A 23,350-nucleotide genomic window follows, 5' to 3' on the forward strand; every position below is an offset into this window, starting at 1 on the left:
AGCTGCTCTGCCTCTCTTTCAGGTGCTCTGCACAGAAGACCTTTACAGCTCATTTCCGACCCCTCTCCTAGGACTCCCAGCCCAGAATCATCACTGCAAGGCCCTGGAGGGGGGGGGGGGGCAATGTACTCTGGAACCACCTAAATGTAAGTCTATACTAAAAATTACTTTTATAAATGTTAACGACTGTGGGTGAGGTGATATGGGTCTTGTAGCCATGGCTCAAGGCACATGTAATTAAAAGCGTTTAGCTTACATATCATTGCATTTTAGAAGATTTACTTTTGACAATGTTGGTTTGGGATGAAAAATACCAGAATGCTAATTAGTGTGGGAGAAAAAAGAAAATAATAATACTTTGATTGTATAGCACACTTCTCCCATTTTCCTGGGTCTCACCTGTGCTTTATAGTATTTGAAATAAATAAGTATATGTAATAGCACTTACATTTATCTCGATAGATCCAATTGCTTAATGTTACAGTCATCTAAAAAGATGCCTTCAGGAGAAGTTAAGCGTTTTTTCAGCTGTTTTGTTTGCTTTCAATGTTTCTTGCACAAAAACCATCTGTACCACACACCTTAACTTGCACTGTGTATGGGGAGCAATGATCATTAAAGGGTTCCTACAAATGGCAGCATGCCTCATTGGGGCCTGAAGAAATAGGACCACTTCACCACACTCTGACGGAGCTCCAAAGGTTCCCCATGCCAGCCAGAACCACCTTCAGAACCAGCTGCATCATCTACAAATACGCCATAAGTGGCATCCCTACTTACTTGGATGACAAGCTTACCATTGTAGGGTGGCACTCTGCACAGCTGCAGCCAGAATACCGTCAGTAGGGGAAAAGAAGAAAACAAAGCATTCTCTATCTATGCAACGAGGATCTGGAACACTTTCCCTGTATCCCTCTGGACAGCCCTAACCTAGTTCCAATTTGGGTTGCAGCTGAAGACACACCTCTTTAAAAAACACTACAACATAATGCTGTAACAGTGCACAAAGCAGCAACCCATCTTGACACATGTTGACTGTGTCCCTGCCCTTGACCCTGTACAGGCCTCCACTGCTTGTTAGATTTGCTAGTATATAAATGCCACAAAATACATAACGCACTAACCTGGAAAACACATTTTAACATTAGAGTAAAAATATACATTTTGTAGAAGCCTGATCCAAGCTGTCAACCCAGTCTACGTAATAAAAATGTATTTCCACTTAATTTGACTTTAAAGTAAATCTACTTACACCTATTTTTTAGGGCTCTTATTTAGATTTTTTCCTATATTGATATGTGCATCAGGAAAGTTGCTTGTTGCAAAGTCACTTCAACAGTGCCATGGGAGTTAAAAGTTAATTAACAGCACTTTTTTCAGATAACGTGGTATGCAAATTAGAGGGGTCTTGCAATTTCTCAGTCTGCCCAGGGCCCCACTAATTGTAGACCCGGCCCTGGTCAGGAGGTATACACCCCAAGAAGGCTAGGCACACCCTCAGGATGGGCTACCTGGTCTGTACAGCCAAAGAAGGGTTCTGCCTTTTTTTAAAGTGGCAGAATAGAGGCTTCTGAGTGGGAAAGGTGCCACCCTACACTGGAAGTGGTCCCCTCAGATGAGGATTAGCCGCTGGGTCTAATAGCCCATTGACTACTAGCATCCACACCCCTAATGCTCCCAAGGATTCAAGGCCCCCCTGGCACCAGAACCTTAGATCTGATTGACTTGCAACCAATGACAAAGAAGAGACCCGAGTCTGTGTCTTCAGGACCTGCACAAAGGGCGCGATAACCTACACCTGTAGTAACCACACTGCAACTGCATGACTGTGACTTGTCCCAGAGCAGAGACCAGTTCAAAAAGAAAGGGGAATCTCTCTGAGAGGCAAAGGCAAAACCAGAACTCTCTTGGACTAGAAGTACTAGTGCCCTGGAGCCCTCAGGTAAAGCATGCTCCCGAAACTAAAGAATCAATGGCCTTCAGGCCCACCAAGAGATTATTCAAAAGCACATGGTTTAGTGAATTGTGGGAATCATAGTCCTGACCCCCAGCAAGTTTCAGGTGGCTGCCATTTTGCCCCGGTCTCTAGGACGATGAAGTAACCCAAAGGCTGAGCTTGCTGCCACCAGTCTGATTACCACTCCCTTTGTTAGACACTTTGCCTCAAGGAAACCCCAATGCCGCTGCGGCCCTGTTGTCAAGTCTTTGCACCCCCTTCTTCACCAGCATCATCTAATTGGTAAAACCAGCATACCATGGCTCCTGCTTCAGAACCAGAGACAGCAAGGAAAACTCTGCACCCAGGGCCTATGAGCCAGGTAAATTCACCTGACTTTTGGACCCAGGTCCTGGGACCCACATCACCTTACTACCCAGTGGTTTCCACTAAACTCGGCCTGCTAGTGATCGATTGCCATTAGTGTTTTTCAGCATTAACAACAGTGTTAAAGTTTTGCCAGAGTGAAATGGACTGATTTATTTTTCCTTTAAAAATCCATAATTATGGTTATACTCATCTGATTGTCTTCGTTTTGGTGTCTAAATTTATGTAGACATATGCTTTAGTTTCATAAATTGGTGTCAGATTTATTTCAAGTTGTGTCAATTACCTATAGTCCAATCTTGATACTCTGAAATGCTTTACACATGTTCCTCAAGTGAAACCTGACTGCTCTGTGCCACACTACCAGGACTGAACCAAGGATTTATTATGAATCCAAAAGACTATGGGGTCGATTCCGATCCGGGTTGGACAGCTCTCGGAGAGCTGTTCGTAGCCTTACCTTGAGACCGACACGTACCCATAGCCAGTCCGTCCTGTTGATGAAGTACGATGCGCATAACTGCCAAGAACCCCACCGACACGCAGGCTGTGATTCAAGCTTCATTCTCCGTCCGAGCCGTAACTCCTAACGCTGAACCGAGTCGCCCGGAAGCAGTATCCATAGCAGTTTCCGCCCTGACAAGTACGATGCGGACAGGTCGCCACGTACGGGACGTCACAGCATCCGGAAATGAAGCATATCAGCTACGATTCACGCCACAACTCAATCCACGGCTACGAGACGGACCAACTTGCAGCGTGTACGAGACGAACACATTATGAATCCCATCGCGCAGGTCATACCAGTACTCTACATCTAGGACCGGATCAAGAACAGATGCGGATGGCGTAGACGGTAAGTCAGACACCCACCACACAAACAAACGACACGTTCCCGCAAAATGGCACACACACACAAGGGATCCATATCCTGGCCACTAACAACAGGTCACCATAGGGGTTGTATGGCCAGTACCACTACCACCCCCACCCATAGGGCTCATGTTGACCATCACTACTGCCACACCCACCCATAGGGACTATGTTGCCCAGCACTCCTGCCACGCCCACGCATAGGGGACCTGTGGCCCAGCACTACTGCCACCCCCACCCATAGGGGACCTGTTGCCCATCACTACTGCCACCCCCACCCATAGGGCTCATGTTGCCCATCACTCCTGCCACCCCCACCCATAGGGGACCTGGTGCCCATCACTCCTGCCACCCCCACTCATAGGGGACCTGTTGCCCAGCACTACTGCCACCCCCACCCATAGGGACTATGCTGGCCAGCACTCCTGCCACCCCCACCCATAGGGGACCTGTTGCCCATCACTCCTGCCACCCCCACCCATAGGGCTCATGTTGCCCATCACTACTGCCACCCCCACCCATAGGGCTTATGTTGCCCACCACTACTGCCACCCCCACTCATAGGGGACCTGTTGCCCATCACTACTGTCACCCCCACCCCTAGGGACTATGTTGCCCAGCACTCCTGCCACCCCCACCCATAGGGCTCATGTTTACCATCACTACTGCCACCCCCACCCATAGGGCTTATGTTGCCCATCACTACTGCCACTCCCACTCATAGGGGGCCGGTTGCCCAGCACTACTGCCACACCCACCCCCACCCCTAGAGACTATGTTTCCCAGCACTCCTGCCACCCCCACCCATAGGGGACCTGTTGTCCATCACTACTGCCACCCCCACCCATAGGGCCTATGTTGCCCATCACTACTGCCACCCCACTCATAGGGGCCCTGTTGCCCAACACTACTGCCACCCCCACCCATAGGGACTGTGTTGCCCAGCACTCCTGCTACCCCCATCCATAGGGCTTATGTTGCCCAGCACTCCTGCCACCCCCACCCATAGGGCCTATGTTGCCCATCACTAATGCCACCCCCACTCATAGGATATGTGATGCGCCACACATCCATCATACACCAACAACATGTAAGTCAGCAAAATACATCCCCACTAACATCATGACAAAAGTGTGTAGTCTGTGACAAATGCCCACAACAGTGATCATGACTTCGAACATACAATGTAACTACCATCACATGTGTGACCAAAAAGGCAATCATCACTAGCACTGTGACAATGTAAAAATAACACCCCCTCACTGTGTAGAACAAAAGTTAAGTGTGGGGTTCCAAACTGCAGATGTTGAGCATTGTGGTGATGGGGTCTAAAACCCCCCTCATCACAGTTACCAAAAGTGTTTCCTAATGGACAAAGCTGCAAATGCCAAACAGCATGTATGATTCCTGGTCCCAACACATGAAGCACTTTTGGGCCAAAGTAGTGGTTGTGTTCCATACCCACAGAGATGTGGTGAGGCTAACAGTCCTGTGATAACCTAACATACTCCCGGCCATGTGCAGACAAGCACCACCCATGGGGGCTGACAATGCATACAGTGTACAATGACACAAAAGCAGAAGTTACCATCACAAAGCATACACACATCTCAAAAATAGACACACAAATCAAAACAACCTGTGTAGACTGTAGGTGTCAGGTCACAAAATCCCATTCCATGCCAGCAATGTCACCTAACAACCAGGATGAATGTGCAGAATGATGTGATTTGACTCACAGGGACAGCAGGGTAAATCACAAAACAACATCTAGACAATGGCCCACAACAGCAATACCAATGCACTGGTGCAGATGCACAAACACACACAGGCAACCTCACACTGCACATCTGACACAACATGTGTGTGTGTCTCAGTATCCCCAGGCAACTACACAGCACATGAGGGGGGCTGAACCCCAGTGACACAGATGTGGACACAGCGCCATACAAAAGTAACCCATTAATGGGGCCCCCCTTAGTGGGCAATCAGGCATTGTGAGATGAGAGGGAGCACAACAGACACATGTGACACAAGCTGGAATGAACACAAACTAACACTGCAAGAGACTGACACACAACAACACTACCCCCAGGGCCCAGACATTGGGATGACACAAGCATGCCTGACACCTCCACTGTGCTGACAAAAGTAGATGTCGTACAAACTGAGAAACCCAGACATGTGTCCTGTGCCACAAACATACATCATACCTACACAAACACATATCACTCAGCATGGCCCGTCATCCATGGACAAACGGGAGCTAGGGGCACATCCATGCAAACATTTACATCAGTCCACCCTCAACACCACACACCCTGAACTGCACCAATGTGCATCTATGAAGCTCACATGGACAGGTGACATTGCACATGCACCCATGACAAACACAGTAATGTTGGGAGGAACTAAGGTGCACAGAATCATCACACAAGGACAGTTTACAACCCTGGTGAATGACAGACATACTGCAAAGTATGCGGTACATGGCCATGACGTCAAAGCTCACGTAACCTGTGGAATACCTGCCACAGTCCCAGGACAATGCAGAAGCCAAGGAGAACCACAAGGCACACATGCTGACACCTGCAAACATTGCAGCCCTGAACCGGACAAGTGGGAGCAGTCACACACACATACACATGTCTCAAACACTGAAAGGTACCACCTAGGGACAACTACATGATTTTGCGAACAAACAAGTGCCTTGGGGACCCCTGACTTTGTCCCATCTGCGTCTGACAACATCATCACCACTCAGAACTGACAAATCCCAATGATGAAACACCAGTTAACAGTAGTTTGTCATGCACCCACACATCTGGTAGCCCATGGCAAAGTTGTGGGATGAACACAGTACCAGTCAGCAAGCATCAACAACAGGAACATATCAAGGGAACACTGCCTGTGTGTGAAAAGTGATGTGGACACATACACACTCTTACACAACACACACCATGGGCCCAGGCAATGTCACGGAACAACACACTTACTTGAGGGGACGCAACTCCTGTGGAAGCTCAGCTGTGCCAAACATAGTCTCAGCAGGTCTCAGTCATGTCAGCAGAACACCTGGTCAGTCAGCCATCATTTACCACACAATGATGCCTCTGGTCACAACAGCCTGGGTACGGGAGTCTTCCTTAAGTCATCTGCACATACTCAACACATATGTCCAGCAGGTTGCACAGAGGACCCAGTTGCTCCTACACCAATGATGCCCACACCTGTAGTTCCAGTGGAGATGCACCCACAGTCCGGGAAATAGACAAATTGGACAATGTTCACAAATTGTAGATCATGATACACCCAGTTAGCTGCAAAGGATGACATGGATACCGACCAGAATAGGATACCTCATGGACCACATGGAGCACCTCACATCAACACCTCAGTATTCAACATTTGAAATCCAGCATTACAACTGCAAGGTCATGGTAAACATCATCAACATAATGTACAGCTAAATCAAATTCACAAGGATAAAGAAAAAAGCTTTATTCAGCAGATGAAAAATTAAACGTCCGTTCAAAACAAAGACCAATGGCCAGTTCATTATCAAATGACAAGAAGTGAACTTGAGTGACAACTGTCACATGTTGCTTGTCTGCACTGCTAAGGACAGGGGACATCCCCTCGGAGGGGCATACATGGGGGCAGGCCAGGCACCGTAGGAACAGGATCAGGGCACAGCAGAAGGAGGCAGTGAAGGGGTGGTGGATGCAGGAGAGTCATTGGCAACTACAGTGGAGCTGACTGAAGTAGTGGGTGCAGTCACAACTGTGGGGTACAAGTCAGATGGGGTGGGTGCCAGCCCAACTTCAGTGGGCAGGTCAGATGGAGTGGATTGGGTCCCACTGCAGTGCCCAAGTCAGACAGGGTGGTTGTGGACTCCACTACAGTGCCTAACTCAATGTGAGCAGAATGGAGTTCAGGTGAGGTCGGCAGGACAGAGGGGGGACACGGTCCCCACATCAGTGGCACTAACCATCTGACAGGGGGTGGAAGAGCAAGTGGTAGGGAGGGAGGACCTCAGCATTTTGGGGATGGTGTATCTGTGGGTGGGGGAACCTGGGGCAGGGTGTGGTGGGGGAACCTCTGGAGTGGTGGCCTGGGGATGGAGGACAGAGACTTCGCCATGGAGCTGCGGGGCGGGGGTGGGGTCTTGCTCTTCTGGCTCCGGGGGGGGGGGCTCAGTCTGACTGCACCTGGGGGAGGGTGTCCGGGTGTGAGGGGCACTCCCCTCTGTGTTTGGGGGCTCTTCCCCTTGTAATCTGGATCTGCTGGGTCAGTGGGGGAGAGGCCAAGGTCACAGAGGAAGAGCTTCTGAGGAGATGGGGTTGCAGGTGAGGCAAGGGAAGGGTGCTGGGAGGGAGAGGTATCGGAGGACTGCGGAGTGGTTGTGGATGACTGTGTGTGTGCCTGCAAACCATCCCCTGCGCTTGCTTGTGTGCACGTCTAGACCTTGATTTGGGTGTTTGTGTGCTGCCCGTGTCTGTGGCTTTGAGAGAATGTGCAGGTGTGTGTGTGCTTCGGACAGGTAGGGTGCTAGGAATTGTGGGTGGTGCAGGGGTAGGAGGGGTGCGGGACTGTTGGAGGAGGGACACTGCTGCCATCAGCGAGGAGGCCACTGACTGATTGGTCCTCTGTAGGGCAGACATGCCCGATAATATGCCCTCAATGAACGACACCAGTTGCGTCAACAGACTGGTGTGTGCATGGAGGACACTCAGCATTGATGTCTGCCCTACATGGATCTATCTAAGTAAGTCCACAGACTCCTCACTCAGGGCAGCAGGGGACACAGGGGCAGGGGGTGCGGTGCCTGGCACAAAAGAGACATGCTCCCGAACACGGGAGCCTCCACGGACCTCTGGGATGGGAGCCGATGGGAGGGTGGTGATGGTGGTGGTGAGGGCAGTGGTGGGGACAGCCTCACTAGCTGGGGTTTGGTGGCTGCTGACACCCGCCTCCACAAGGGAGTCATCCTCCGAGCTGCTGTGGCCCTCAGCTGGGGTGGATGGTGCTGAGGACACCTTGGTGTGGCTCCACTCGCCCTCCGTGCCACTGGGTCCCCCTGACTCCTCTCCTTCTGTCCCAGTCAGGCTCTGTGGCTCCTCCTGGTCCATGGAGCTGTCCCCTCCTGTGGACATGGATGTATCTGGATAGAAATAGGAAGAAAGAGAACAACATCAGTCACCTGCACTGACTGCACACACCACAGTGAGTACATCACATCACAGGGCAAGGCCTGGCATCATCAGCTGAACACTGCTCAAAGTGCTCACACTGTTTAGAATAAGCCAATTGTCAGTCTCACCATCAACCATGGCACACATATCCCTCCTGGACTTGCACCCATATATCTGCTGCATGTTGGATGCTAATACCCCAATGTGCTGACATGCACCACCCACACATTTTTTGGACATGCAAGTGAACATGTAGGAGTATGTCACTATACACACAGCACATCTCTTGCCACTGACTCAGTACAGGTGTCCGGATGAAGGGATGGCCAGAGACTCATTTCACATGCTTGTGATGCATGCCAGCCACACACACTATGATGTTCTCATGTCCTGATAGTCAATGCCACAATGGGGTGCATGGAGCACACTTGAAGACAATGCAGGATCACTCATAGCAAGTTAAATGCCATGGCACTGGCATGCCTGGAAAGTCAGTCAACACTGTCTCCTGTCACAGGGTCAGGGCATCCAGACAACAACAGTATGCACTGTGTCACAATCATAGCTCAGGGGTAAAGCAAACTCTGCAGCTGACAAGTGCATTTGCCCATCCCCTGCAAACAACATATCCCGGACCCAGAAGACCCCTCATCATACAAATCAGACATATGAGTCTCTGCGAACACAACTCCCTGTACATCAGCACATCACAGTCTGCTGTGCATGTAACCCAGCTGCCTGAAGTGCACAGTTGCATACACCATTGTGCGCTGTCAAATGATCACACACCTATATGTCCCACAGATCTTGTCTCTCATAGTCACATCTCAGATGTCCTGCTGACCCTCAAACTCATGAACACCCCAGTTGTACGTAACAGGAAGCCACACCACAATTACACAGAGGCAGACACCTGAAGGCACATGTCACTAAGCACAACCTGTAAATTGATACACAGGAGTGGGATTACAGAGTGTTTGTAAATGCCCTTGAGTAGGCATGACTGCCCAGGTCTACGTGAAACAGTGTGTGGCCCTGGACAGTAGTCAGGTGGCTAAGCAAGTGTGACATACTTTATATACGTACTCCTGAGGTGCAGAAATTGGAGTCCCCTGCTGCATGGGTGTGTTTGAAATACCCCAGCCACATGTGGCAACTCAGACCAGCAATTGGAACACATATCAAGGGCACACACAGATCACATGTCAGATCTCAGGCATTGGGTAAACAATTGACCCACCCATTAAACACACAACAGAGTCACGGGAACAGATGCAGTCCGGAAGCTGAAGCATAGCTGACTGCAGGGACACAGTGCCCTGGTGACACAAGCAACAGACTGTAGGGGCCACACCTGCGGATCAGATGAGGAGGATGCCTCACACAATTGAGGGACCTGAGTATTGGACTACAAGACTTACATAATGTGGAAGTGTGACCAGGCCAAAAGACTGCAATTAGCATGTCAGACATAGTACACAGATTAGGCATGGACTTACCCCCTCCTTGCTGCTGTCTGGCCGTCAGCTGCCTATCCAGGTCTGGGAAGACAACCGCCAGTATCCGGAGCAAGTGGGGGGTCAGGGTCCGGTGTCCGTACCTCCTGCGAGGAGGCGACAGCTTCAGCTGGACCCTTGTGATCCTCCGGGTCCAGCCCTGAAGGTCCTGCCACCTCTTCTGGCACGTGTGGGTCAGGTTCATTCCGGGTTCGTGTCGGCTGGTGCAACTCGTGTTGGTTTTCTGGCCAGATCCCTATTTTCCCCAAGGGTCAGTCGTACGGCTTGTATTCCGTACGTGTCGGTTGTAATTTACACGCGTTGCATCGTACTGCACGGGTCGTACGGCGCCAGTCCGTGTCGGTCGGTCTCCGGTCCGGGTCCGTGTCCGTCGGTACGTTTTGCGGACGCAATCGGAATCGGCCACTAATTTGGGGTAACGTGAATGTATTGAATTGTGAAGCCTAACCAGCCTCACTACATAATACCCCACTTTCCTACAGTTATAAGTGGAGACAACAGACACACTTGTTATAGCCCACGGATACCTTCTCATACTGTGGTCCATTCAGCAAAAGGTGCTTTCAATAGACTTTACTTGTGGAAACTTGACAACTGACTTGTTTCACTTGAAGAGGAATCCCCGTGAGTTTTCTCAAGGAGAATGAGATCTGCACTTTAATGTTCTGTCAGCAAAAGGGTATTTTCCAAGCCATCAGAAGTACTATATGGTTTGGTTTACTGAGTCCATAGAAGCATTTCAGCTTCCTACAGTTATAAGTGGAGTCAACAGACACACTTGTTATAGCCCACGGGTACCTTCTCATACTGTGGTCCATTCAGCAACAGGTGCTTTCAATAGACTTTACTTGTGGAAACTTGACAACTGACACGTTTCACTTGAAGAGGAATCCCCATGAGTTTTCTCAAGGAGAATGAGATCTGCACTTTAATGTTCTGTCAGCAAAAGGGTATTTTCCAAGCCATCAGAAGTACTATATGGTTTGGTTTACTGAGTCCCTAGAAGCATTTCAGCTTACGAAAGAATCGCACAAAAGTCTTTATTATTGAGTAATTTATTTATGATTCAGAGGGTGTGAACTTTAATATTCAATAGATAAAAATGTTAGCACACAATCACAACCAATAATTAGATAATTATACACACAAAGGGACTGTCAGAAAGCACTAACCTTGTAGTCCGGGGACAATGGGAGCAATGAATGTTTTCAGATCTCTCCGAATCCACACACACACACACACAAGAGAAATGAGTTGGGTAGTGATAGACCCGGGAAAAGGGAAATGGCTTAAGAGACAAAACAGATACACTTGATTTTCCCACTCAGACACACCATTCTGCTGGGCACTGACTTCTAATGAATCATGATATCTAACAACAATGTCTCAATGTGGAATTCATTGGGAAGACAAATTATTCAAAAGTGAGCCGTATCAGGAAGTATAAGAGGAATCAATCCATACAGAGAAGACACAGGGACACCAAGAATGCCGGAAAGAATTATATTTTTCAACACATGATGGACATATTACGTCATATGTACATATCATATAGGTTAAAAGCACTGCGTAACACTTAGTGAAAGTGTAACCAACAAAATACTGTGCACAAGTGCTCGTGGAGTTTTGTGACGGCGCAAGTGACACATAAAGTGGTATGTACAGCGGTGAAGGGGCACAAAGAACAAATGGTACATTAAATATGTCAGTGTTAGAGCATTTACACAATTAATGTAAGAATTTACAGAAAACAATAGAGCAAATGCCCATGTAACAAATGTGCCAAAAGTAACGCTGTTGTAGTCGACGGCGTTTCGGCCCGTAACATTCTAGGCCATCATCAGGACTGGTTACACCTATTTAGGGCAGTGCTAGGAGAGGAGAGACAAATCTCAGAATAGAACTCGATTTCAGAAGGACCAAAGAAGGAAGAAAGAGGAGAGAGCCAGGCTGAAACATTGATCACGGGTGGCGTGAGAGCCATGCAGTAGAATGTTGGCCGCAGGCGGCGTAAGGCGAACAAGTGTGCAGGACTACTGTGCGAGCAAGGGTGAAGGGGCAAAGGTATCTAATTAAAGATTTGTCTGAAGGAGAAGATCGAAGTATCTGGAGTAAATGACGAAATCAATTAAAGCAAGTGAATGAGGAAGTGAACGAATAAATATGCGTAGTGTCCATGGGATGGATATCCGTGTGAGGTCGTGAGCCGAGGTGGTACATGACTATGGATATCAAGAAATTGCCGAATTAATTGGCAATCGGCACGAGCGTGAAGGCGACTCGTAAATTGCTAACAGGGATGAACCGTATGAAGGCTAGGTGATCGGATAAGGCGGGCAGTTAAAGCCGGAGTGTAAGTGATCTGAAGTGATAGCAAGCAACCCGTAGGTAAAAAACCCCGTGAGGGACGGAACTTACTGAGGTGGAACGGGGAGAAACAGGACGGAGACCGCGTGGTCTGTCAGGTCAGTCCGTGCGAGTCGTGACTAAAGGAGGGAGAAAAGGAGGCAGGTGAGGGGAACATCAGGACCGGGACGGTCACAAGGGCAGAAGTGGGGGCTGTACTTACTTCAGCGGGGAGGGGCAATCAATGAGGAAGCTGAAAGAAGAAGGGAGCGGGGTTAAAAACAGGGCCGGAAAACGAGCGAAGGTAGGGGAACAACGGGGGAGGTACTTACAGTTATAGGCGAATCAATCACCGGAGGGGGTCCGAAGTTAGTAGTTAGCCAGCACGAGTCAGGAGGTGAATGAAGTGTATGGACCCAGAGCGGAAGTTTAAGGGAGAGGCGGCTAGCGGGTCACAAGTTACGGGGACGAATCAGGAGGGATGTGAGAAAGGAGGAGATGCATGCAAATGGAAACGGAGTTCTAATTGGTGAAGAGGCGCGGTGAGAGGAGTCATGGTAACCAAGACGCAATTCTGTGATGTAGGAGTCACGGGGGTGAAACGGCGCGTGAATAGTTCGAGCCATAACAAAGGGGGACGCCGGAGGTGGAGAGAAAGGAAAGAAAAGAAAGGAAAGAAAGGTCAAATACACAGGGTGGTATAGAAATTAATACAATGTCGTCATTTTATTAGGACCACAAAAGGCAAAAAAGACAACAACTGAAATTGCAAGCCATAAGTAAACATACTTTATAGGTTTGGCGGTGAGGCAAGAAAAAGGGGGGGGGGGGAGGGAGAAGGGTAGAGGGAAAAAGGGGAGAGGGAGGGAAAAGGGGGGGGGGTTGGTTAGACAAAGTAATCCATGTGTATAAATACTTCACATAAAGAAAAACGACTAATAAGAATATTTCAATTATAATAAAGTATGACAAAAAGTACATGAACAATTAAGAATCAATACCTAAATGGAAAGGGGAAAAAAAGGGGGGGGGGGGGGAAGGGGAGGGTGAAGGGGAAGAGGAGGGCGGAAGGCAGGGTGGGAAGGAATTGGACAAACGAAGGTTAATTAACAAAAGGAAGGTACCAGACTTAACTAGAATAAGAGCAGATATCAACTGGACAGCGAAGGCAGTAAGCTGCAGAGGATCATAGTTATGTGAGGGTGGAGTTCCATTCATCAAGGGAATTCAAGCCCTGTTCAATGGTGTTAAAGCGAGCAATCCAACGACATTCACATCTATTCAGAAGTCTCTGAATGTCTCCGCCTCTTAGTGGAATGGACGGTTTGTCGATTACCAACCAAGTGAACTCATCTTCATTGTGATTTTTTTCTTTGAAATGGGCAACCAAAGGGGCTGTTAGGACTCCACATCTAATGCGGCTACGATGCTGCAGGATGCGGTCCTTGACCATCTGGGTGGTTTGTCCGATGTACAGTTTATTGCAGGAGCATTTTATCAGGTAGATCACATTTTGGGATCTACAGTTGGTGAAGGAATTCAGGTCAACTTTTAGACCGTTATGTTCAAAAGTTTTTGTGTTGGTTGTTGAGGAGCATGCTGCACATCTTTGGCATCTATAATGGCCCCGTACCGGTGGTAATTTCCATGAGCTTTGAATAGATTCTGATGTAGCCGGTGTGGTAGGCCAAGTGATCGCATGCACCAGGTGGTCGGCTATGTTTTTTCCCCTACGGTATGAGAATAGAGGTGGTTCATTGAAGATGGTGAGTGGGGCTAGAATGTTCCAGTTTGATTTAATAGTTTTGGCAAGTTTATTACTGGAGGGTGAAAAGGTTGATACAAAAGGGATTCGGCTGTTGGATCTCTTTTCTTTAGGAGTGAGTAAAGTGTCACGATGATTATACCATGCTCGTTTTCTTGCCCTGTTAACCAGTTTTTTGGGGTATCCACGGGCCACAAGTTTGGCAGTGAGTACTGCGGCCTCCTTGAAGAAATCCCTACGCCACTTGCAATTGCGACGGATTCGCAAAAATTGTCCAAAGGGGAGACCATCGCGTAGACCACGTGGGTGGTTACTGGAATAGAGTAGTAGGGTATTGCGCTCTGTTGGTTTCCTGTATAATGAAGTGCCAATTTTTTCATCTTCAACCCGTAGAGTAAGGTCCAAGAATGGGAGGTTATCTTCTTTCGGGTCTACTGTGAATTTGAGGTGTTGTTGGCTGTTGTGCAACCAGTCAGTAAATTGGGAGAGAGAAGTCTTGTCACCTGTCCAGATAAGCAGAATGTCATCAATATAGCGACGCCAAAAGGTGATGTTGTTTCTGAAAGGGTTGAGGTCGGTAAGGATCAATGTTCTCTCAAGGTGATGAACGTACAGAATGGCAAAATTTGGGGCGAAACATGCACCCATGGAGACTCCTTTGATCTGTAAGTAGTAGGTGTCTTTATACAGGAAGTAGTTATTTTCCAGGGCTATTTCCAAGAGAGCCATCACGAAATCGGTAGGTATTCTTGAGGGAAATGGTCGAGTGTTGAGAATATTTCTTATAACTTCGAGACCTTCTCTATGGGGTATGTTGGTATAGAGAGATTCGATGTCCATACCTACCATCAAATTGGTGCCAGGTATGAAAGGGGTGTCTTCAATCAGGTTGATTAAATCCATGCTGTCCCGCACGAAAGTATCCGTCTCAGGTACGAATTCTTTAAGGATACCATCAATGTATTTGCCAATGGGTTCCAGGATAGACCCACATCCTGAGACTATAGGCCTGCCAGGGGGATTCTGAAGATCTTTATGTACCTTCGGTAAGACATAGAGTACTGGAGTGCGTGGATTGATTTTGTTAAGAAACAAGGCCTCCTTATCGGAGATGATATTATCCAATTTAGCTTGATCAGTAAGGGTACGAATTATTTCCATGTCATATTTGGTTTGATCTTGTATGACGATACCTCCCCCTTTATCTGCGGGCTTGATGATTAAATCTTTGTTTTTGCTAAGGCGATGGAGGGCCTGTTTCTCTTCCAACGATAGATTGTAAGGAACAAATTCATGTTGCGATTGAATGTTTTTCATTTCAAGCAGAATTCTTCTCTCGAAAGTGAGAACTTCTGGCGGCATTAGTACTGATGGAGGGTTGAAAGTGGATGGTAATTGAAATGGGGAGCGAGTGTTAAGTTCCCGTGATGGTCTCTCCGAGAAAAATTGTTTCAATCTGATTCGTCTGAAGAATAGTAATAAGTTCTCTTGGATCTCGAAAAAATTACTTCTGTCTGTAGGTACAAATGATAGTCCTTTACTAAGGAGATTGGTTTCATATGGCGTGAGATTATGCTGGGACAGGTTGAAAATGGGGAGTTCCATTGAAGAGTCAATAGTATTTAGTCCAGTCACCACTGGTAGAATTTTCTTCTGGTCTGGCGTTCTCCGGAGTATTGAAATTGGTTGTTGCCTCTCGACCGACCCCTGCCTCTCCCTCGGTTTGACTCTAAAAAACCAGCAGGAAGTAAGGGTTGTGGTCTTGGTGGTTGGTTTCTTTGGGGTCTTGAGGTACTAGGACCTTCTCCCGGACTAGAATCGTCAGCTGATGTATTGGAAGAATCAGAGAATTCCACTCGTTGATGATTACGATAGCGACCCCAGTTTCTTTGTTGTTTAGGAGGTTGATATGGTGTGTCATAAAAATCGTCTTTTAAGTAAGGGTAAGTATGTTTCTTTGTTCTTTGTGCCCCTTCACCGCTGTACATACCACTTTATGTGTCACTTGCGCCGTCACAAAACTCCACGAGCACTTGTGCACAGTATTTTGTTGGTTACACTTTCACTAAGTGTTACGCAGTGCTTTTAACCTATATGATATGTACATATGACGTAATATGTCCATCATGTGTTGAAAAATATAATTCTTTCCGGCATTCTTGGTCTCCCTGTGTCTTCTCTGTATGGATTGATTCCTCTTATACTTCCTGATACGGCTCACTTTTGAATAATTTGTCTTCCCAATGAATTCCACATTGAGACATTGTTGTTAGATATCATGTACTGCCCCAGTCTCACTGTGGTTTATGGGCTACCTCCTGTGGTCTGATACTTTCTAATGAATCATAGCAGATATCTAAAGATTAAGATCTTTAGTATATTATCAAATATAGTGCAGTGCCTCATCCTTTCTATTTTAAAAAATGTACCTTTAGAATATCTCCAAATCTTACACACTCTATTTTCTGGTGGAGCTCTGAATTCCCAGAAACTACAAAATGCATATTATTTATGAAACAAAAGCCATAATGATTTAGAATTCCCTCACTCCTGCTACTGTTAATGTAACTACCTTCTGTTTTTGACAACACACTTCATGGTTCTATTTAAAGAGTTGGGGATCCTGCCTGTAAATGTAAGCAAAGGTATGAAAAAATACGAGTTTATGCTACTTTATGAACATCTTTGAACCCGTAATTTAACAAATTGAGTTTAGTTCCACAGCACAACTGGATTTCTTCTATGTATTCACTTCCAACTTCAGAACTGTCCAAAAACAACAATGAACAATTGCAAGTTTTTCCATGTGTTCTGGCAACAGGGTCATTGCTGCAGCAACACTGTATTTTGACTCCATTGCAATGATGGTCTGTACCAGGAGGAACTTATGCTTGATATCTTGAAAATAGGTGCCGCAATTTGCAAACATCATGGGGGAAATTCTCAAGAGCGTGCGATAATCATCGCCAAAATAGGTTAACGCAATGTTTCATATCGACGTCTATTGCGGGAAAATAGCTCTGTGTTAACGTCCTATTCACAACACGGCGATAACATGTAATAGATTCCCGATAACGCGTCAAATGTCCACCATAGAATCACCGGGACGGCTATAAAAATCTATCCCCGAATGTGAAAAAAGCTGCGATGGGCCCAACAGCGATAAAAATACAGCGATAGGCAGTGCCATGCCTGCAAGTCCTACAAGTCAGACGGGAAAAAAACACTATAAAAACAGCAGCAAAAAACACAAACAAAACACATACAACTGCGAAGCACCATGGAGGTAGCCGGAGAAAGCACAGAGGAAAACCAAAACCCCACAAGCCCCATGGAGGACCAGCCTGGGACCATCATTGGGGAGACGGTGGCTGGAGTTGGGGGACCGGACACTGCACAACAGAACCTGAGCCAACAGCAACAGGGTGAGCAACGACCAGGGACTGGGGGGACGGGGGAGATGGGCACAATGGCACACATGCACAATTAAGTATAACACATCTGCGGACAAACCATGCCCAAGAGTCACAACTCCGACCAAGAGCCCAATTTACCCAAGTCTGCAACATCTCAGCACTGTATAAGCACAGAAGTGAAAGGCACACCCCCTGAAAGGGATAAGGGTCCGCTAATTCAGAGCTGAAGGGGCAACCCACCCACAATGCATCACACACACATAAGAATCCGAGCACCTCAACATTGTCAACAATGTGGTACAAACTACAACACTCTCACAACAGAACAAAGGACACAACAGCTGCGCTTTTGTGCAGAAATTGCCTGTTCGCATTTGGCACAGCAGGAAACTGTGAGATGACAATGTACAAGTACAACCTCACATCCCTGATGGAGTAGAAATGTCAACTGTCCCGCATCAAATAGGCAGCTCCTCACAAACAGTCACAATGTACATTGTCATGCAGTCTGTTAGTAAACTTGTACAATGCGTGAACATACATGTGAACACAATGTCAATGTGCATATCCCCTTCACATTGTAGAGGGACAATCAACACCTCCTGCAGAGCAGACCCAAAAATACAGCACTGATGATGAAGAGGACCTCCACAACATTGAAACCAACGCCCTCCAACAGCTCATGGACAGCTCTGGCACCCCCGGCCGGGAGAAGGGCAGCCCAGCTGTATCCAGGAGCCCCCACCCTCTGCCCAGACCACACAGCAGGAAGCACCCACCACCACGGCTGTTTCCCAGGACCCCCACGACCAACACTTGGCATTCAAACACCATGTGTTAGAGTGCCAGGAGAAGATGGCTGATGAGGTGCGGTGGCGTTTGACCTCATGGCAGCCAAACTAGATGCCATACGTGGGTGTCTAAGTCCCAACAATCCATGGCTGACATCGTTGGAGTCATGACTCTGAACCAAAAACAACTGTCTAGTCAGAGTGGCTCCAGCGATGTCAGCTGGGAATTGGGACACATAAGGAGAATGATGGAGAGCTTGGAGCGGATACAGGCAGAAACAATGTTTGCCACGGCTGCACACCAGCGTGATGTATCTGGGATCTTCCATGCCCTGCAGATCCTCTTCATGGCATTGCCACCACAAGGCCCGGCGTGGATGAATGCTGCTGCTACCACTCCATCCACACATATGCTCCCTGAGGTGTCAGTGCCACACAGTGTGGCAGACAGAACACCACCACCAACATGTGCGGCACCTGACACATCAGAGGACGAGGATGATGATGATGACCAGTCCCTCACTACCAGAATGGGGATGACATCCACAAAGGGATAACTGCCTTGGAGATAGCCTGTAAAGTACAGAAGGTCCCTCAAGGTCAGTGGGCAGCCATCTTATGGCTCTCCTTTGCAGACAAAGGTAGAGACAAGCTCCTCACTGTAAGAGAAGAGGATACTGATGACTACAAAGTCTTGAAAAGTGCTCTAATAGATGGGTTTGGCCTAACCACTGAACAATACAGGTTAAGGTTCAGAGACACTCAAAAGGCACAAAATCAGGACTGGATTGACTTTGTTGACTGTGCTGCTAAGGCTCTGGAAGGTTGGTTATTGGGCAGTAAAGTGTGTGACTTCAAAGGATTGTACAATCTGATAATGAGGGAGCAGATTCTTAATAACTGTCAAAAACAGCTGTTGCACCAGTACCTAGTAGACTCTGATCTGACCTCTCCCCAAGATTTGGCAAATAAGGCAGAGAAATGGGTCAGAACCAGGGTGAGACAGAAAGTACAGAACCAAGGTGGTGGCCCTAAGAAGCAATATTTCAAAACCTCTGATAAGGGTGGGGACAAGGTTAAAGACCAGAAATCTTCACAAGGGCCTCAAAAATCTTCTTCGGGTGGGGATTCACAGGCTAACAAAGGGAAAGGCCAAAAGAAACCTTGGTGCAAAATCTGTAAACAGAAAATTCACTGGACTAGTGACTGCACCAAGGCCAAAGAAAATACTCCAGCCCCCACCAATGCCCCTAAGGCACCTGCTCCCCCTAGTGCAGTTACAATTGGTGGTGGGAATACACAGAATAAGGGTGTAGTAGGGTTGACCCTGGGTTCTGATATGGACTCTGGCCTAGTCAGAGTACCAACTCAGGCTGTGCTTGTCAGTGAAAGGGGCATGGATATGTCCCCCTTTGTGAGCCCCAGTTACCTTGGCAAATACAGACAGCAGCCTTTAATTAATGGAGTAGAAGCTTGGGCATTCAGGGACACAGGAGCAAGTGTCACAATGGTGACAAAAGATCTTGTGGATCCTGGGCAGATTATACTTGGTGAAATGTACCAAGTGACCAATGCTAGCAATGTCAGAACAGACCATTCTCTGGCAGTTGTTAACTTCTCCTGGGGAGGGGTAACTGACCTTAAGAAGGTTGTGGTAAGTGCAGACCTAACAGTACAGTGCTTGCTTGGCAATGATCTAGAAACTTCAGCTTGGGCTGAAGTAGAGCTCAGGACACATGCAGAAATGTTAGGGATCCCTGCACATGTCTTTGCTGTGATTAGGTCACAGGCTAAAATGTCTAAAAATGGACAGGCCCTGGATTCTGGAATAATGGACCAGGTGCCTCACAAGAGGAGGAGCAGTAAGGTTAAGGTAGAGCCTTCCCACCTGACTCAGAATGCTGATCAGTCTCCTCATGGAGATGATCTTGAGCCTGAAGAAGGAACTGTCCCAAAGGAGTTTGAACCTGACCAGGTTGAGTTCTTGGGGACAGGGGGCCCTTCTAGGTCTGATCTGAATCAGGAGCAGAAAACCTGCCCCTCTCTTGAAACCCTCAGACAGCAAGCTGCTGATGAGTCTGCTGGGAATGCTAGTGGCACCCATAAAGTTTATTGGGATGATGGACTCCTATACTCAGAGAGTAGAGACCCCAAGCCTGGTGCATCCAGGAGGTTGGTTATACCTCTGATGAAGTTTAGGGGATTCCTATTGACACTAGCCCATGATGTTGCCCTAGCAGGACACCTAGGCCAGAACAAGACTTGGGACAGAATTGTTCCTCACTTTCACTCGCCTCACATGTCTGAAGACACAAAGGAGTTTTGTCGCTCCTGTGAAACCTGCCAAGCCAGTGGCAAAGCAGGTGGCACTACAAAGGCTCCCCTGATACCACTACCTGTGGTGGGGGGCCCTTTGAAAGGGTAGGGATTGACATTGTTGGTCCCATGGATCCCCAAACAGCCTCTGGGCACAGATTTATACTGGTGGTAGTGGATCATGCCACCAGGTATCCAGAAGCAATTTCCCAAAGGACCACTACAGCACCTGTAGTGGCAAGAGCCTACTCTTGAGTGTGTTCTCAAGAGTAGGCTTTCCTAAGGAGGTAGTATCTGACAGGGATGCAAACTTCATGTCTAGCTACTTGACTGCTATGTGGAAGGTGTGTGGAGTGAACTACAAGTTCACCACAACCTATCACCCACAATGCAATGGTTTAGTATAGAGTTTCAACAAAACCTTAAAGGGCATGATCAAAGGACTCCCAGAGAAGCTTAGGCGAAAATGGGACCTGCTCTTTCCCTGCCTTTTATTTGCATACAGGGAGGTGCCTCAGAAGGGGGTTGGATACAGCCCATTTGAACTTCTGTTTGGCCACCCTGTCAGTGGTCCATTGTGTTTGGTGAAGGAAGGATGGGAGTTACCTCTCAAGCCCCCAAAGCAAGACTTAGTGGACTATGTACTTGGTCTCCGCTCCAGGATGGCTGAGTACATGAAAAAGGCAAACAAAAACCTTGAGGCTAGCCAGGAACTGCAAAAAGCCTGGCATGACCAAAAGGCTGTACTGACTGTTTATCAGCCAGGACAGAAAGTGTGGGTGTTGGAGCCTGTGGCCCAAGCAGCTCTCCCGGAAAAGTGGAGTGGACCCCACACTATTGTTGAACAGAAGGGAGAGGTTACTTATTTAGTAGACCTAGGAACTCCCAGGAGTCCCCACAGGGCTCTCCATGTCAACAGGCTAAAGCCATATGTGCACACGGCTGACATGGGATTGCTCATGGCTACTGATGAGGGACAGGAAGAAGAGAGTGACCCACTACCTGACCTCCTCTCACAGAACCCTGATGATGGGTCAGTTGATGGTGTAGCCTTGGCAGGTAGCCTCACTGTCCAGCAACAAGCTGATTGCAGACAGGTGCTCAATCAGTTCAGACACATGTTCTCATTGACTCTAAGTCAGACTACCTGGTGCACTCATGAAGTGGACACTGGGGACAGTCTGCCTATTGAAAATAAGATTTATAGGCAACCTGACCATGTCAGGGACTGTATCAGGACAGAAGTCCAGAAAATGTTAGATTTGGGTGTAATTGAACCCTCAGATAGCCCTTGGGCTAGTCCAGTGGTCCTTGTGCCAAAACCTCACACCAGTGGTGGAAAAAGAGAGATGAGGTTTTGTGTGGACTACAGGGTTCTCAATGCAGTCACTAGGACTGATGCCCATCCAATACCAAGGTCAGATGAGCTTATAGATACTTTGGCCTCAGCCAAGTACCTTAGCACATTTGACTTGACAGCTGGCTACTGGCAGATCAGACTAGCTGATGATGCAAAGCCAAAACAGCATTTTCTACCCCTAGTGGGCACTATCAATTTGTGGTAATGCCCTTTGGTCTGAAAAATGCACCTGCCACTTTCCAAAGGTTGGTGAATACAGTTCTCACAGGCCTGGAAGCCTTTAGTGCAGCATATCTAGATGATATTGCTGTCTTTAGCTCCACCTGGGAGGATCACCTGGTCCACCTAAGGAATGTTTTGGAGGCCCTGCAAAAAGCAGGCCTAACTATCAAGGCTACTAAGTGCCAGATAGGGCAGAGTCAGGTTGTGTACCTGGGCCACCTTGTAGGTGGGGGCCAGGTTCAAACATTGCAGAGCAAAATCCAGACCATAATGGACTGGGTTGCTCCAACTAACCAGACTCAGGTGAGAGCCTTCTTAGGCCTGACTGGGTACTATAGGAGATTTGTAAAAGGGTATGAATCAATAGTGACACCCTTGAATGACTCAACTTCTAAGAAAATGCCCAAAAAGGTTCAGTGGACAGCTACTTGTAAAAAGGCATTTGATGACCTGAAGCAGGCCATGTGCACTGCTCCCATTCTGCAGAGTCCTGACTACTCCAAGAAGTTCATTGTTCAAACTGATGCATCTGAATTGGGGGTTGGGGCTGTACTGTCACAATTGAATGAAGAAAGTCAGGATTAGCCAGTAGCTTTCATAAGCAGAAGGCTGACCCCTAGAGAGAAACGTTGGTCAGCCATAGAGAGGGAGGCCTTTGCTGTGGTTTGGGCTCTGAAGAAGTTGAGGCCATACTTGTTTGGTACTCACTTCCTTGTTCAGACAGACCATAAGCCCCTCTTATGGCTAAAACAAATGAAGGGAGAAAACCCCAAACAGCTTAGGTGGTCCATTTCCCTACAGGGGATGGACTTTACAGTGGAATATAGACCTGGGAGTAACCATGCCAATGCAGATGGACTCTCTAGGTATTTCCACTTAGAGCATGAAGACTCAACTGGTCAAGGTTAGTTTAATGTCCCTGCGTTGGGGGGGGGGTTTGTAGGAGAGTAGGATCTGCTTCACATGGGTACCACCACTTTTTGCTGGTGTTTCACTGTTTTCGACCCTAGTCTGGCTGTGGCCCTGCTAATCAGGACCACAGCCTAGCTGCTTCCTCTCTAAAATGGTTTCCATGTACATTAGGTACGTATCTAATTGTATTCTGGAGTGCCTTATAAGCCCCTAGTATATGGTATACTATGTACCTAGGGCATAGGTACCTTAGAGGCCTACCAGGGGCTGCAGCATATATTATGACACTCATGGGAAGCACTCCAAAATGGCAC

The sequence above is a fragment of the Triturus cristatus genome, chromosome 5_1 (genome assembly GCF_964204655.1).
Source record: "Triturus cristatus chromosome 5_1, aTriCri1.1, whole genome shotgun sequence".
Taxonomy (NCBI): Eukaryota; Metazoa; Chordata; class Amphibia; order Caudata; family Salamandridae; genus Triturus; species Triturus cristatus.